Genomic DNA, 18,097 nt, shown 5'->3' on the forward strand with positions numbered 1-18,097 from the left:
AGGTTACAAAATTAATACACAGAAATTATTGTTTTTCTATATACTAGCAATGAAAGATTAGAAAGAGAAATTAAAGAAACAATCCCATTTACCAACACATCACAAAGAATATAATACCTAGGAATAAACCTACTGAAGGAGACAGAAGACCTGTACTTCAAAAACTATAAGACACTAATGAAAGAAACTGAAGATGACATAAATAGATGGGGAGATATACCATGTTCTTGGACTGGAAGAATCAACACTGTCAAAATGACCGTACTCCCAAGGCAATCTATGGATTCAATGCAATTCCTATCAAATTACCAACGGCATGTTTCACAGAACTAGAATAACAACAACAAAAAAAATTCTTAAAATTGGTATGGAGACACAAAAGACCCCGAAGAACCAAAGAAACCTCGAGAAAGAAAAACAGAGCTGGAGGAATCAGGCTCCCTGACTTCAGACTATACTACAAAGCTATAGTCATCGAAACCATATGATACTGGCACAAAAATAGAAATATAGATCAATGGAACAAGATAGAAAGCCCAGAAATAAACCCACACACCTATGGTCAATCAATCTGTGACACTGGGGACAAGACTATACAATGATGGAAAGACACTCTCTTCAATAAATGGTACTCAGAAACTGGACAGCTACATGTAAAAAAATTAAATTACAATATTCTAAGTTCAAAATGAGATTAAAGACCTAAATGTGAGACCAGACACTATAAAACTCTTAGAGGAAAACATAGGCAGAACACTCTGTGACATAAATTGCAGCAATATCTTTTTTGATCTGTCTCCCAGAGTAATGGAAATTAAAAAATAACAATAAACACATTGGACATAATTAAACTCAAAAGCTTTTTCACACCAAAGGAAACCATAAACAAAATGAAAAGACAACCCACAGGATGAGAGAAAACGCTTGCAAGTGGTGTGGCTGACACAGAACTAGTCTCCAAAATCACAAACAGCTCACGCAGCTCAATATCAAAACAAACAACTCATCAAAAAACAGGCAGAGAGCTAATAGCCATTTCTCCAGAGAAGACATACAGATGGCCAGGAGGCATATGAAAAGATGTTCAACATTACTAATTATTACAGAAATGCAAATCAAAACTACATTGAGATATCACCTCACACCAGTCAATATGGTTATTGTCAAAAAATCCACAAATAAATGCTGGAGAGGGTGTGGAGGGAAGGGAATTCTCCTACACCACTGGTGGGAATGTAAACTGTACAGCCACTATGGAGAAAAGTATGGAGGTTCCTTAAAAAACTAAACATAGAACTACCATATCATCCTACAATCCCACTCCTGGGCATATATCCAGCAACAAAAACCCCGCACAGCCAAAAATAAAAATAAATAAACAAATATTTTAAAAGGATGGAATAATGCTATTCGCAGCAACATGGATGGACCGAAAGTCTCTCATACTGAGTGAAGTAAGTTAGAAAAGTGAAGTATCATGTGATATTGCTTATATGTGGAATCTAAAAAAAAATTATACAAATGAACTTATTTACAAGACAGACTCATAGACTTAGAGAAGAAACTAGGGTGGGGCAAGACGGGGAGAAGGGATAGTTAGGGAGTTTAGGAATGACATGTACACACTGCTACATTTTAAATGGTTCACCAACAAGGACCTACTGTATAGCACATAGAACTCTGATCAATATTATACAACAACCTAAATGGGAATTTAAAAAGAAATAGATATGTGTATAATGGAATTACTTTGCTATATACCTGAAACTAACACATCATTATTCACTACCTATACTCCAATATAAAATAAAAAGTTAAGCAAACAAAGGAAGACCCAGAATAAGAGCTCTGGTGAGGGCCTGCTTGATATTACTAAAAGCCTCTTCTTGTTCCAGTCCAAAGTAATGGTTCTGTATCTGGACATTTACTGGCTTCATATAGAGGCTTAGCCATTGGACCAAATCCTGGAATTTAAATTTCACAAAATTCTACCATGCCTAAGAAGGTACAAATCTGTGGGATGTTTAGGCCTAATATAGCTTGTTTACCATCTGGAAATAACTGTCTACTTCCAGGGTTTATAACATATCCCAGATATTTAAACTGTTGCTGTGAGATTTGTGCCTTTCTGTGGGAGACCCTGTAGCCCCAGGCCTCAAGGAAATCAAGGACTTCAAGGGTATTCTGATCTGAGGTCTCCATTGTGGGGCTACATATTAATATATCATCCACATACTGTAGAATCATCCTTCTTTTAGGGGTATTTCCTTTTGTTCCTTTCCTAGGGCCTGGGAGAACAAGCATGGACTGTCCTGAAACCTCTGAGGCAATACTGTCCAGGCATATTCTTGCATTTGGCCCGAGTAAGGGTTAGTGCACTCAAAGGCACAGACTGTGATGAGCAATGAACTGGGGTGAAAAAAGAAGGCATTCTGGAGGTCAACCACAGTAAACCATTAGGCATCTCTAGGAATCTTGACTAATATAAGGACTGGCCCAGAAGCGATGTACAGGGACCACTGCATCACCTATTGCTCTAAGGTCTTGTTCCATTGGATATTCCCCATTTGACTTAACAATTGGCAGAATAGGGGTACTGCTGGGAGACTGACAGGGTACTGGGAGGCCATGTTTTAAGAATTTCTCTATGAAGGCTGCAAATCCTTTTTGCTTCCAACTTTATGGGATACTGTCTCTTGTCAGAATAAGCGACTTCTGCATTAAAGCTAGTTTTTACAGGTCGGGCATTTATAGCCTTCCCAGGGATTCTTTTGTCTCAAACTGCGGGGTTTACTGTGTGTAGAATACGGCTGGGAAAAAGCCCTTGTTCCTCTAGCTGATTTGTCTCAGAGGCAAGAAAAGGGGCTGCCTGATGCCTCCTAATCGTAACATGGCTCTAAGGAACCCAGAAGGTCTCTCCCCAGTAGTGGGACAGGACTGCTGCTGCGTAGTCGCTCAGTCATGTCTGACTCTTTGTGACCTCATGGGCTATAGCCCACCAGGCTCCTCTGTCCATGGAATTCTTCACGCAAGAATATGGGAGTGGATTGCCATTTCCTTCTCCAAGGGGTAGGACACTCAGGCACAACTAAAAAGGCATGTGAAGTCACTGTTCAAATTGGCAAGTGAAAAGGCCCAGTGGAGTAACGGATGCAAGGCTTTCCATCAACATCAGTCAGTGTATAGCTTTTAGAGGAGAGGCCCAGCATGAGAGATTAGGACAGAGTGAGTAGCTTCTTTATCAAGTTAAAAAAAAAAAAGGATTTTCTCACCTGCTACATCAAAAACCACCCAGGGCTCCTCAGTGGAGACAGATATCTTCTGTGGGAGGAAGGTACCTGGCTTCCTTGGTCACCTAGCATGGCCATCTCAGGAATGGGCATCCTCTTCCCCTCTGAACCAGGAAAGGTCCCACTTCCAATGACCTTGGAAGTGTGTTTGAAGACTGGGCATGGGCCGGTCTGGGCATGGACCAGGGCACTCCTTTCTGGTATGTACAGGCCCAGTGGCCAGCTGACTCTCATTTGAAGCCCTTGCTGGGTTTTGTTTTGTGGTTCAATAACTTTACTGGACAAGAAGCAGTTAGTTCTCATCCACATTAACTGTAGATTTTGAAAGTGGTGACAGGTACATAGGTAACCAATATATAGAGCTTCTTTGGTGAATCTTCATTATATTTTCAGGACAAGCACACACAGATATGATATGGGACATTTCTTATTCCTTTGGCCCAGGCAACTTTGTTAACCTGGTGTCAATGCATACATCTAGGGTTCCCACCTCCTTCACGGCAACTTTCTGGATTTTTCTGAGTGCCTATGGGGCACACTTTTAGAAACCCACTCCATGGATATGCTTGGGAATGTTAATAGTGTCACTACCTGGTCACTACCTTACTGATGGCAGACCAGCCCTTCTTCTTGCTGCCCTTCTTTGCTGGTGCCATCCTGCCAAGCCAGGGTTGGCAAGGAAACCCCTTGCTGGTTTACTTCCAAATGAATGTTTAAACTTCCTTGGCTCCCTTGGGTAGCTCTGAGGTTGCAAGGCTTGACTGACAGCAATGGCCATCAGTTAAGTATGAACCCTGGTCTGCCTATTTTCACATTGGTTCTTTCTTCCTCCTCAACTTGATCTCGATTATTAAATACCACAAAGGCTACCTCTAGGGGTTTGTGGGCATAATATCAGGGTTGGACTGGCTGATAAAATGTAGAAGGAGGGGTTGACACTCAGGAGTAGGAGGATCAATGTTAGTAAATTTTCTAAAAGGTTCATAAGCTGTCCCTGAAAGAGAGCTGAATTTTCTTTCTTTTCTTGGTTCACTCCTTTAAACTTTTTATAATTAACTGGCCTTTTTTATACACTTTCTCATCCCTTCTAATACACATTGGATCATGTGGTTCCTTGGCTTCTGCTCCCACCAAGGAATTATATTCTCAAATGGGCTCCTAGCTTAGAAGAGGATCCTCCCATGTTGAGGAAACTTCAACTGGTAAAGAGCGTTCCTAGAAATGAATTCCAGCATCCCAGAAACATTTACTAGGAGGCTTTTGCCGGAAGTGGGTTGGAGTGTCCTCCAAATTCCCTTCGTACCCAGTGGGATTTTGAGTGGCCTCTACTCTCCCAACTGGAGAGTCTCTGATTAACTGGACGTCTAGCTAGACATCGCTGGGTGACTTGGCCTCTTTCACAAGGGATCATGGGCAGGGGGACATTTGTACCAGGGCATTGCCAGGACTCTCCTTGAGGGGATCTGTTGTCTTTAAAGCTTATGCCCTATAGTAAGTTTCCTTATGCTGGGGTGTATTCGAGACTGAGCATCTATAGAGGTTATAATGTGGGCTTCTGGGCAGCATCCACCTAAAAGGCTGTCCAAAGCAGTGTATGGGCTGCCAAGGCCTGAAGTGAAGGGGGTCCTAGCAAAAAGGAGGAACTGGAGTTGGGAGCGAAGGAAAATGCCACGGGGGTCAAGAACTGAATTCCTAGAGGCAGGAGTATTCCTACAGGGGATTTTTGGACAAAGAGTAAGGTAAGACATTAGACAGCAGAAGAACCCCAAACCTTCTCCCCTATTTGTTTGGTGGCCATCATAAAATTGAGAAGAGTCTGATGATTCCATCTAACATAGTCAACAGTGAGTCTGGACAGTGTTTCCCATGTAATTTAACATACTAAATGAACCCAGTTAGTTTAGGATCTCTCTTTGGGATGTTCTTGGGTCCCTTTGAAGCACCCCAAAGTCAGCTGAAGATCACAAGAACTTTAATTAGAATTTCACATTTGGGAAGTCTGTCAAAAATTTCAAAAAGTTTTTATGGCTGCGCTGTGCAGTTTGTGAGATCTTACTTCTCTGATCAGGGACCAAACCCATGTCCCCTGCAGCACAAGCACAGAGCCCTCACCACGGCACTGCCGGGAACTTCCTTAAAAAAGTTTTAAAACACTTAATTATATAGGATCATAAGTCACTGTGAAACAATGAGGTAAGGTGAAAAAAATATTTCAAAAGTAAATAGAGGTCATGTAAAGGCACCCACTCCAGTATTCTTGGGCTTCCCTGGTGGCTCAGCTGGTAAAGAATCCACCTGTAATGCAGGAGACCTGGATTCAACCCCAGGTTGGGAAGATCCCCTGGAGAAGGGAAAGGCCACCCACTCCAGTATTCGGGCCTGGAAAATTCAAGGGACTCAGTCCATGGGGTCGCAAAGGGTCGGACACGACTGAGCGACTTTCACTTCACTTCAAACTCACACCTTTTATCAAAAGCAGCATTCCAGGAAAACTCTGTTCTCTTGTGAGACAGACAAAGCAAATCCAGTTCTACATCAGCCTACTATTAATAAAATCCATTTCCCTGATTAAATTTAACCCAACCTTAGAAAATCCTGACCAAATCCAAGACTTTTCAGAATGTTCCTTTTTCTGCAAACTTTTTGCAACTTTCTGTAGCCATGCAATTTTGTCACTTATTCTTTTTTAAAATTTATTTATTTTAATTGAAGGATAATTGCTTTACAATATTATGTTGGTTTCTGCCATACATCAACATGAATCAGCCATAGGTATATACATGTTTCCTCACTCCTGAATCTCCCTCCCACCTCCCACACCCTCTAGGTTGTCAAAGATCCCCGGTTTGAGTTCCCTAAATCATACAACAAATTCCCATTGGCTATCCACTGCAAGGAGATCCAGCCAGTCAATCCTAAAGGAAATCAGTCCTGAATATTCATTGGAAGGACTGATGCTGAAGCTGAAACTCCAATACTTTGGCTACCTGATGCGAAGAACTGATTCACTGGAAAAGACCCTGATGCCGGGAAAGACTGAAGGTGGGAGGAGAAGGGGACAACTGAGGATGAGATGGTTGGATGGCATCACTGACTCGATGGACATGAGTCTGAGCAAGCTCTGGGAGTTGGTGATGGACAGGGAAGCCTGGCATGCTGCAGTCCATGGTGTCGCAGAGTCAGACAGGACTGAGTGACTGAACTGAACGGATCCACTTGACGTATGGTAGTATAATATATTTCCATGCTACTGTCTACATTTCTCCCACCCTCTCCTTCCCCTCTTCCCATGTCCATAAGTCTGTTCTCTATGTCTGAGTCTCCACTGCTGCCCTGCAAATAGGTTCATCAGTACTGTATTTCTAGATTCCATATATATGCATTAAAATATTATCTTTTTCTCTTTCTGACTTACTTCACTCTGTATAATAGGCTCTAGGTTCATCCACCTTATTTGCACTGACTCATATGTGTTCTTTTTTATGGCTGGGTAATATGGCTGGTACATATAATATTATATATCTGTACCACAGCTTTTTTATCCATTCATCTGTCGGTGGACATCTAGGTTGCTTCCATGCACTAGCTATTGTAAACAGTGCTGCAATGAACACTGGGATCCATGTTTTATTCAATTATGGTTTTCTTAGGGTATGTGCCCAGTAGTAGGACTGTTGGATCAAATGGCAGTGTTATTCCCCATTTTTTAAGGAATCTCCATAGTGTCTTCCATAGTGGTTGTATCAATATACATTACCACCAACAGTGCAAGAGGGTTCCCTTTTCTCCACTCCCTCTCCAGCATTTATTGTTTGTAGATTTTTTGATGATGGACATTCTGATCAGTGTGAGGGGTATTTCATTATAGTTTTGATTTGCATTTCTCTAATGAGTGATGCTGAGCATATTTTCATGTGTTTATTAGCCATCTGTATGTCTTCTTTGGAGAAATGTCTGTTTAGATTTTTGCCCACTTTCTGACTGGGTTGTTTGCTTTTCTGGTATTGAATTGCATGAGCTACTTGTATATTTTAGAAATTAATCCTTTGTCAGTTGTTTCATTTTCTGTTATTTTCTACTATTCTGAGGGTTGTCTTTTCACCTTACTTATAGTTTCTTTTGCTGTGCAAAAGCCTCTAAGTTTAATTAGGCCTCACTTGTTTATTTCCATCACTCTAGGAGATGGGTCATAGAGAAGCTTGCTATGATGTATGTCATAGTGTTCTGCCTATGTTTTCCTCCAAGAGTTTTATAGTTTCTGGCCTTACATTTAGGTCTTTAATCCATTTTTAGTTTATATCTGTTTATGGTGTTAGGAAGTGTTCTAATTCCATTGTTTTACATGTAGCTGTCCAGTTCTCCCAGCACCACTTATTGAAGAGACTATCTTTGCCCCATTGTATATTTTTACCTCCTTTGTTAAAGATAAGGTGCCCATAGGTGCATGGGCTTATCTCTGGGCTTTCTATCTTGTTCCATTAGTCTATATTTCTGTTTTTGTACCAGTACCATACTGTCATGACGACTATAGCTTTGCAGTATAGTCTGAAGTCAGGAAGGTTGATTCTCCAGCTCCCTTCTTTTTTTTTTTTTTAATTGGAGCCAAATTACTTTACAATATTGTGGTGGTTTTGGCCATACACTGACATGAATCAGCCACATGTGCACATGTGTCCCCCATCCTGAACCCCCCTCCCACCTCCCTCCCCACCCAATCTCTCTGGGTTGTCCCAGAGCACCAGCTTTGAGTGCCCTGCTTCATGCATCAGACTTGCACTGGTCATCTATTTTACATATACTATACATGTTTCAACGCTATTCTCTCAAATCATCCCGCCCTCGCCTTCTCCCACATAGTCCAAAAGTCTGTTCTATACATCTGTGTCTCTTTTCTCCGGCTCCATTCTTCTTTCTCAAGATTACTTTGGCCATTCAGGGTCTCTTGTGTTTCCATACGAATTGTGAAATTTTTCTAATTCTTTGAAAAATGCCATTGGTAATTTGATAGGGATCACAATGAATCTGTAGATTGCATTTGGTAGTATAATCACAATACTGATTCTTCCAACTCAGGAACATGGAATAATATCTCTCCACCTGTTTATGTCTTCTTGATTTCTTTTATCAGTGTTTTATAGTTTTCTGCATACAGCTCTTTTGTCTCCTTAAGTAGGTTTATTTCTAGATATTTTATTCTTTTTGTTACAATGGTAAATGGGATTGGTTCCTTAATTTCTTTTTCTGATTTTTCATTGTTAGTGTATAGGAATGCAAGTGATCTGTGTATTGATTTTGTATCCTGTGACTATACTAAATTCACTGATTAGCTTTAGTAATTTTCTGTTAATACCTTTAGGGTTTTCTATATTTAGTATCTTATCAGCAAACAGTGAAAGTTTTACTTCTTTTCTGTTAACAAGTTTTACTTCTTTTTTTTTTTTTTTCTTTTCTTTTCTTTAATTCTAATCTGGATTCTTTTTACTTCTTTTTCTTCTCTGATTGCCGTAGTTAGGACTTGCAGAACTCTGTTGAGTAACAGTGGCAAGAGTGGGCACCCTTGTCTTGTTCCTGATCTTAGAAAGAATGCTTTCAGTTTTACACCACTGAGAATAATATATGCTGTAGGTTTATCATATTTGGGCTTTATTATGCTGAGGTTGGTTCCTTTTTGCCCATTTTTGAAGTTTTTATCATAAATGGGTACTGAATTTTGTCAAAATCTTTTTCTGCATCTATTGAGATTATATGATTTTTATCTTTCAGTTTGTTAATATGGTATATATCACACTGATTAATTTGCATATACAGAGGAATCCTTGCATCCCTGAGATAAACCAGACTTGACCATGGTGTATGATCTTTTAAATGTGTTGTTGAATTCTGTTTGCTAGAATTTTGTTAAGGATTTTTGCATCTATGTTCATCAGTGATACTGGCCTGTATTTTCTTTTTTCGTGCTGTCTTTATCTGGTTTTAGGATCAGGGTGATGGTGGCCTCATAAAATGTGAGTTTGGAAGTGTTCCTTCCTCTGTAATGTTTTGAAAGAGTTTAAGAAGGATAGGCCTTAGCTCTTCTCTAAATATTTGACAGAATTCACCTGGGAAGCGATCTGGCCCTGGGATTTTGTTTTGGGGGAGATTTTTTAATCACAGTTTTGATTTCTGTGTGTGTAACTGACTTGTTCATAATTTCTATTTCTTCCTGATTCAGTCTTTGAAGGTTTGAACTTTTCTAAGACTCTGTCCATTTCTTCCAAGTTGTCCATTTTGTTGGCATACAGTTGCTCATAATAGTCTCTTATGTCTGTCATAACCTCTCCTTTTTCATTTCATTTCATTTCATTAATTTCATTTATTTTTCTCTTTTTTTCTTGATGAGTCTGGCTAATGGTTTGTCAATTTTGTTCCTCTTCTCGAAGAACCAGCTTTTAGTTTTATTAATCCTTACTCCTGTTTCATTCATTTATTTCTGCTCTGATCTTTATGATTTCTTTCCTTCTACTAACTTTAGGGAGGTTTTGTTTTTCTTTTTCCAGTTGTTTCAAATGTAAAGTTAGGTTGTCTATTAGATGTTTTTTCTTGAGATAGGATTATACTGCTATGAACTTCCCTCTTAGAACTGCTCTTGCTGCATCCCATAGGTTTTGGGTCATCGTGTTTCATCATTTGTTTCTAAGAATTTTTTTATTTCCCTTTTTATTTCTTTAGTAACTTGTTCATTATTTAGAAACGTTATTATTTAGTCTCCATGTGTTTGGTTTTTTACATTTTTCCCCCTGTAATTGATATCTAGTCTCAAAGCATTGTGATCAGAAAAGATGTTTGATACAATTTCAATTTTCTTAAATTTTCTGAGGCTTGACTTGTGACCCAAGATGTGGTCTATCCTGGAGGATGTTCCATGTGCATTTGAAAAGAGTGTATTCTTCAGCATTTGGAGGGAATGTCCTGAAGATATCAACTACATCCACCTGGTCTAATGTGTCATTTAAGGCTTATGTTTCTTTGTTAATTCTATTTTGATGGTCTGTCCACTGGTGTAAGTGGGGTGTTAAAGTTCCCTCCTATTATTGTGCTACTGTCAGTTTCCCCTTTTATGTCTGTTAGTGTTTGTCTTATGTATTGAGATGCTCCTATGTTGGGTGCATAAATATTTACAATTGTTATGTCTTCTTGGATTGACCCCTTGATCGTTACGCAGTGTCCTTCCATCTCTTGTCTTTATTTTAAAGTCTGTTTTACCTGATATGATTATTGCTACTCCCACTTTGATTTCTATTTGCATGGAATATCTTTTTCTCATCCTCTCAACTTTGAGTCTGTATGTATCTCTATGTCTAAAGTGGGTTTCTTGTAGACAGCAACGTATGTGGGTCTTGTTTTTGTGTCCATTCAGCCAGTCTGTGTTTTTTGGCTGGTGCATTTAATCCACTTACATTTAAAGTAATCATTGATATATATCTGACAACAATGCAGGAGACCAAGATTTGACCCCTCGGTTGGGAAGACCCCCAGGAGGAAGGAATGCCCTCCCGCTCCAGTGTTCTTGCCTGGAGAATCCCATGGATGGAGGAGCCTGGTGGGCTACAGTCCATGGGGTTGCAAAGAATCAGACATGACTGAGTGACTAACACTTTCACTTTTCACTTACGTTCCTGTTGGCATTTTCTTAATTGTGTGGGGTTTGTCTTTGTAGGTCTTTTCCTTCTTTTGTGCTTCCTACCTATAGAAGTCCCTTTAATATTTGTTGTAAAGCTGATTCGGTGGTGCTAAATTCTCTTAACTTTTGCTTATCTGTAAAGCTTCTGATTTCTCCATCAATTCTGAATGCAATCCTTGCTAGGTAAAGTAATCTTGGTTGTAGATTTTTCCCTTTCAGTACTTTAAATATATCCTGCCATTCCCTCCTGGCTGGCCTACAGAGTTTCTTCTGGTTGTATGGGGTTTCATTTGTATGTTACTTGTTGATTTTCCCTTGCTGCTGTTAATATTCTTTGTGTTCAATCTTTGTTAGTTTGATTAGTATGTATCTGGGCATGTTTCTCCTTCGGTTTATCCTGTTTGGGACTCCCTGCACTTCTTGGACTTAATTGACTACTTCCTTTCCCACATAAGGGAAGTTTTTGACTATATTCTCTTCAAAATTTTTCTTAGACACTTTCTTTTTCTCTTCTTCTTCTGGGACCCCTGTGAGTCAAATGTTGGTGTGTTTAATATTGTCCCAGAGGTCTCTAAGACTATCCTCAATTCTTTTCAAAATTTTTCCTTTATACTGCTCTTCAGCAGTTATTTCCACAATTCTATCTTCCAGCTCACTTATCCATTCTTCTGCCTCAGTTATTCCACTATTGTTTCCTTTTATTTTTAATTTCAGTAATTGTGTCGTTCATCTGTTTGTTCATTCTTTATTTCTTCTAAGTCCTTGTTAAATGTGTTAATTGATTATTGCATTTTCTCCATTCTATTTTTGAGGTTTTGGATCATTTTTACTATTATTACTCTGAATTCTTTTTCAAGTAGTTTGCCTATTTCCTCTGTTTATTTGGTCTTGTGAGTTTCCACCTTGTTCCTTTATTGGTGCACTACTTCTGTCTTTTCATTTTTTTCCTAATTTACTGTGCTTGAGGTCTCCTTTTCCCAGGCTTTTGGGTCATACTCCTTCTCCCTTTTGGCATCTGCCCTCAGTGGGTAAGGCTGGTCCAGTGGTTTGTGTAGACTTTGTGTTGGGAGGGACTTGTGTCTGCATTCTTGCTAGAGGAGGTGAGTTTCTTTTCCCTCCACTGGGCAGGGTTGTGCTCACTGACATGTTTTGGGGTGTGTGTGGGAATCCTGTCTGTTGATGACTGAATCTGTGCTTTTGTCTTGCTTGTTGTTTGGGTGAGGCATCTTACACTGGGTGTTGCCAGCAGTTGGGTGACACTGGGTCTTGTATACAGGTGAAGACCTTTGTTTGAGTTCTCACTAATCGATACTTCCTGGGGTTAGGGGTTCTCTGGCAGTCTAGGGTCCTGGATTCAGCACTTCCACTCCAAAGGCTCAGGCCCAACACTGGTGAGGGAACCAAGATTCCACAAGTTGCTTGTTATGGCATTAAAGGGAATTAAAACAAACACACAAAAACTAAAAACAAAATAAGAAACAAAAGACAAATCCCATACGAATGGTACAAACAAAATCAGACAAATAATAACAAAAACAATGGAACACACACACGCAAACAAAACCAAAACAGTCCAAAGAAAAGAAAGTACAAGAAAGTAAGCCAGCAAGTAAAGGAAGCCAAAAGTGTAATCGACCAAATAAAAACAAAACTAACTAAAAAAACCAACCAGGAAACAAAACTAAAGCAGAGTGCCAAGTGGGGGATAAAGCAAAAAAAAAAAAAAAAAAAAAAACCTTGGTGAAAAAAAAGAAAAAAAAGGAAGAAAAGAAAAAAAAATAGAAAAGCAAAGTTAAATAGAAGTATGTAAAAAAGATTTAGGTATATTAAAGAATAACTACAGCAGGAAAAGAACAATAAGAAAAACATACAAAATAAATTAAAAATAAATTTTAAAAAATTAAAAAAAAAAAGAAAACAAAAAAACCCACAGACCTGCAAAAGGCAAATGTAGAAGTATATAAAGGAAATTAAAAGTGTGACTTTTAAAAAAAATTCTCAAAAGCTTAAATAGTTAATGGTAACAATAAAATCAACAACCACAGTAACAGGAGGTTAAAAAAAAAAAAAAAAGGAAGGAAAAACAAAGTCCAGAACCAATCACAGAACAAATAAAAATCTGAGTAATAATAAATGTTTTCCTCAGATCTCAGCTGTCAGCGTCCTCCTCCTTGTTGTGAGTCACAGTCCGCCTCCACCTCCCGGGGATACTCTCCAACACCGGGCTGGTCTCTGGACCTGCTGGGGGACAGCTCAGCTCTAATCTGGTGCTGCTCCTGGGTATTCTTTCCTCCAGTGCCCACAGTTGCCAGAGCTACTGCGTTTACTCTTATTGTTCATTTATATATTCCATAGATACAGAGTCTGCCTAGCTGACCATATGGGTTTAATCTGCAGCTTGTGCAGCTGGTAGGAAGATTTCCCATCCTCTTCCTTAGTCACACTGCCCCTGGGGTTCAATTGTGACCTTATCTTCACCTCTGCATGTGGGTTGTCCACAGGAGTTTGCTCCAGAGGCTTCCCTGGAGGACTTGGGTGTGTCCCAGTGAGGACCAGATACAGAGGTGGCACAGCTGCTTGGATTGCAGGGACCCTGGCAGTGCCAGGGACGCAAGAGAGCTGACAGCCAGCGGGAAATATAGGCTCTTGGGGCTTTCTCTAGCCTCTGGCAGCTCTTCCCCAGTAAGGATCAAGCATGAAGGTGGTGCAGCTGCTTGAATCATGGGGTTTGTCCCTTATTCTTTCTCCAGTCAGAAATAACAAGCTTGGAGAAAGAAATGGCAACCAATTCCAGTATTCTTGCTTGGAAAAGCCCATGAACAGAGGAACCTTGCGGACTACAGTCCATAGGGTCGCAAAGAGTCAGACACAACTTAGCAACTAGACAACAACCACCTCAGATCATCCGGCATTAGATCCTAGAGGTTGGGTTTCCCTGCTATAGAGCACTGTTTTTGTGAAATCTCTGACTGCTTGCCTCTATCAAAATACTTAATAGGCATTACTATTTATAAAATAGATAATCAATAAGGACGTACTGTACAGCACAAGGAACTCTAAACTCAATACTCTAATGGCCTATATGGGAAAAAAATCTGAGAGTGGACACATGTATGTGTATAACTGATTCACTTTGCTGCATACCGGGAACTAACACAACATTGTAAATCAACTATATTCCAATAAAATTAATTTAAAAAAGAAGAAATGACAAGCTCTAGGACAAAATATATTTCCATTCCTCATAACTTCTTTTACTGAAAGCACACATCCAAAAAAAAAAAAAAAAAAGAAAGCACACATCCTACTTTGCTTAATCAACCCTGACCTATCTTTTACATTAGCATTCCCTGATTGGAATATTCCATAACCTCTAGAAACATGCATCTTCCTAAAGCACAATTTCTTTCCTTAATGTAGTCTGTGGTAAAAGATATGTGTCTGAGGGCACTCAGGGCCAGTGCACTGGGACGACCCTGAGGGATGGAATGGGGAGGGAGGTGGGAGGGGATTCAGGATGGGGGACACATGTACACCCATGGCTGATTCATGTTAATGTATGGCAAAACCACTACAATATTGCAAAGTAATTAGCCTCCAATTAAAATAAATAAATTAAAAAAAGATATGTGTCTGATATACTCAAACATCTTTAGTTTCCCTCTCATAAGAAGACAAAAGTAGCAAAGGTGTAAATTTGGATCTGCTTAGCAATTAATGTTCCAATATTTCATCTTATTTGAAATGGCCTGGATCCTCAATGAATTCCTACTAATTAACTTAATTTTGTTTCAAGTTATCAAACTGTGGAGAGCCTATTTTAGATGGATATTTCCAAAACATGTAGCTCAGGTGGTAAAGAATTATTCCTATAGAGTTTACTAAAAAGCTCTTACCTCAGTAACATTTACTTAAAAATGTCATCATATCAGGTTATTTTCCCTGCTGACAGATTTTATAACAGAAACAATATGCACTTATTGACTTCTAGTAATAAGTGGAAAATAAAAAAACCCTAGGTACAATAAAAGTATTATATTTAATGTTCATGATTCTAAAGACAGGTCTGTATTAATTAAGCCCACAAGCTTAAACCAAGCTCTAATACCAAATATTAATTTAATATTGATTATCTCCCAGATCATATGAATCTGGAATGTGTTCTGATGAGTTTCATATTTCTGAGTATGTATATATTTTAAAGCGCTCAGTTTCCTTTAAGCCAACTAAATACAGTTCATTTACAAGTTAATTTTTACATAAAGACAGACAACAGAATCAGAGATCTTTTAGTTTTCCTGCTTAAATTTTAACAGGTCTTTTTTAACACTAAAATACTTATTCAAAAAGATAAATGCACCCCTATGTTCATTACAGCATTATTTACAACAGGCAAGATATGGAAGTAACCTAAGTATGCATCTGTGGATAAATGGATAAAGAGATGTTATCTCCTTCTCAGAAGATAAAAAAGAATGAAATCTTGCAATTTGTAACAACATGGATGGAACCTGAGGGTCTTACATTAAGTGAAATAAGTAAGGAGAAAGACACATACTCTACGATTTTAATCATGTGGAATAAAAACAAAAACAACAAATAATATAACAGCAACAAACTCATAGATTCGTTGACAGAAATCAGTTTGTTGCTGAGCAACAAACTCAGCAGTGGTTATCAGAGGGCAAGGGGCTGGGTGAGCGGGAGCTAATATGGTGATGGATTGCCGAGGTCCAGCCCCAGCAGGATACTCAAGGGATGAGAGGCATCAGTGAGGAAGAAGACAGACACACACAGAAGGATGCGCAGAAGAGGTAGCTTCTTTTTTTATTTTTAGGATAGCTCAGTTTTTACAGAATGAACGTTACCTCCCCCTTAAGTCACCACATATTACATCAGATATTGGTTTGTGCTTCCGTCAATATTTTTCTTTCCCATGTTTTTCCCCTATGCATTCACCTAGAACGTTTCCGATTACAGGGTTTTTTCTTAAATGTCCCATACATAGTCTTCTTGCCTCAATGGCCTAACATTTTCATTCTAACAAAACAAGGTTGTACAAATCTCACGTATAGTGTAAATTCTTTGGACAATAAAACAATATATGGGAAGGGTGACAGTAACATGTTTGACATTTCTGAGAATAGTACCATGAGAAAAACCTGATATTTTTCTTTACCTGAAACCACAAAATCTCAATTTACAACGATTAACTATTAAACAGCAAAAACACCTCTAAAGCAGCAAAACACCTCTATTAATAGTGAGATAATGGCAGTGAAGCTGGTTAATATAAATCTTCTACTGAAATCCTATGTACCCCATTTTCTAATTCTACAAAAATACCCATAATATCTCATGTTGTTTAAAGAAAGGGAAACAATGAACAAATAGCAGCATAGAAATAGCAATAGTGAAAACCCTCTCAACCAAGGAGCAAGTAAACTGAAGCAGTACATCTACTTCTAAATCTAAATGCCTCTACTCGTTTCTATTCTAGAACATTATAATCTTTTAAGCAAGCTGCCAAACTATACCTGTGGCCTTTTGTTTTTTGACTTGGTGTTTGTGGTCGTGTCCTGAGCCAGAACAATCATGAACATTTCCAAAAAGGCTTGGACTTTTCCAGGGAGGCCTTATTACTATATATTATATTTCCAAAAATTAATAGAAAGCCCAACAACAGTAAGACAGAAGGAAGAAAGGGACATACCGGCCCCCGGGACAACCTCGAGGGGAAGAGCTGCCTTGCAGGTTCCTCTCTCCTCCTGTGACCTTGTCACGGCCCAGGCACGTCCTGGCGGCTCCCGACAATGGATGCTAACTAAACTTACAGTGGTGATCGCTCTGCAGTATATACAGATGTTGTTTTATAATGCTGTACAGTTGCAGCTTACATCATCATGATCATCTTCACCATCATTGTAAATAAAAAAGATGTGGAATTCCCAAAAAATAAAATGTCTCTTTTTCTTTTCCTCAGTCTGGGGGACTACAAATGGATCAGAAAGTTCCTGAGAGCCCAGGCAAAACAGTTACATTGCAAAGGCAGAGGAGGGGGAAATGCAAGTTCATCTCCCACCTTTTTTTTTTTTCTCTTTAATATCTAAGTAACCCAAGGCTGGAGTCTCAGGCAATGTGGGCTGTGTTTGAATTTCAAGGCTTAAGTGTTCCACCATGCCCACAATTTTAGCAGAGACTTGCAGGAACAGCTGGACAGACAAAACTGTGTAAGATGAAGATCCTTATTTAACATGTACCAATGACAGAGCTTGACACAAACAAGTTTTCAGGATAACAGGGATGCGACTGCAGATATAAGGATCAAGGGAGAGGTACAGGGAAGAAGCACAGAAAGGCTGAAGGGGAAAAAAAGCAGGAAAATAAAGGTGAGAATACTGGGAGGACAGGGCTTCCAGCCCATATATGATGTGTTTAAACCTCACTCGCTATCCTAAATCTCCCGTTAGGGAGAGCCCACTGGACCGAGGCTTGCACGGTGTGAGGCCAGCCTCTCCCACCTGTTTGTCACCTGTCAAGGTGAGCTGTTGCCAGCCACAGGCTGAAAGCAGTGATTAGCTGCAGGAGGTCCGCTCTCTCAGAAGGATACAACAGAGGAGTAGAAAAGGAGAAAGAAGTAGAGAGATAACAAGAGGGGAAAGAGACAAAGAGGTAGGGTTAAGCTTTGCCTTAATGAGGCCCCCAGGTGGGACAGAGTGAGGTTCAGGTGATCACTTGTCACCAATGGTGGTCCCCCAGGCGCCCAGATCTTCTCCCTGGAAGCGGACAACTGTCCCAAGCTGGGTGCCAAAAACCTGCTACTGATCTGAGTTCTTGGCCTTCCTTAATCAACAGAAGTTGACTTTAGAGGGGAGACAAGAAATTCAGACAAGGCTTTATTGGGGTCCTTCCTGCTGCAGCAGTGAGGGAGAGTAACCGGGTCCCTTGCTGGCTACTGAGGTGGGCGGGGGGGCAACCTGGTTCCTTAAATGGGGTGAGGGAAGGGGTGTGTCTAGGAGTTAGTCAGGAGGGGTGGCTTAGATGGTTTGCCCATCCTTCAGGCCAAGTGCAAGGGACATGCACAGTACCCTGTTTTCTGCTCGTGGCTCTTCAGAAGTGGCAGTTGGGGTTTTTGGTCCTTTTGTAT

At 39.7% G+C, this 18,097-nt stretch overlaps 1 long non-coding RNA gene across 4 annotated transcripts in view; it reads right to left on the reverse strand.

Moving 5' to 3' along the window:
• The window catches only part of LOC133061654 (uncharacterized), a 59,504-nt gene that overhangs the window by 40,450 nt on the left and 957 nt on the right, over window positions 1-18,097 (reverse strand). The gene's annotated exons all lie outside the window — the stretch shown is intronic.

The sequence above is a fragment of the Dama dama genome, chromosome 9 (genome assembly GCF_033118175.1).
Source record: "Dama dama isolate Ldn47 chromosome 9, ASM3311817v1, whole genome shotgun sequence".
Lineage (NCBI taxonomy): Eukaryota > Metazoa > Chordata > Mammalia > Artiodactyla > Cervidae > Dama > Dama dama.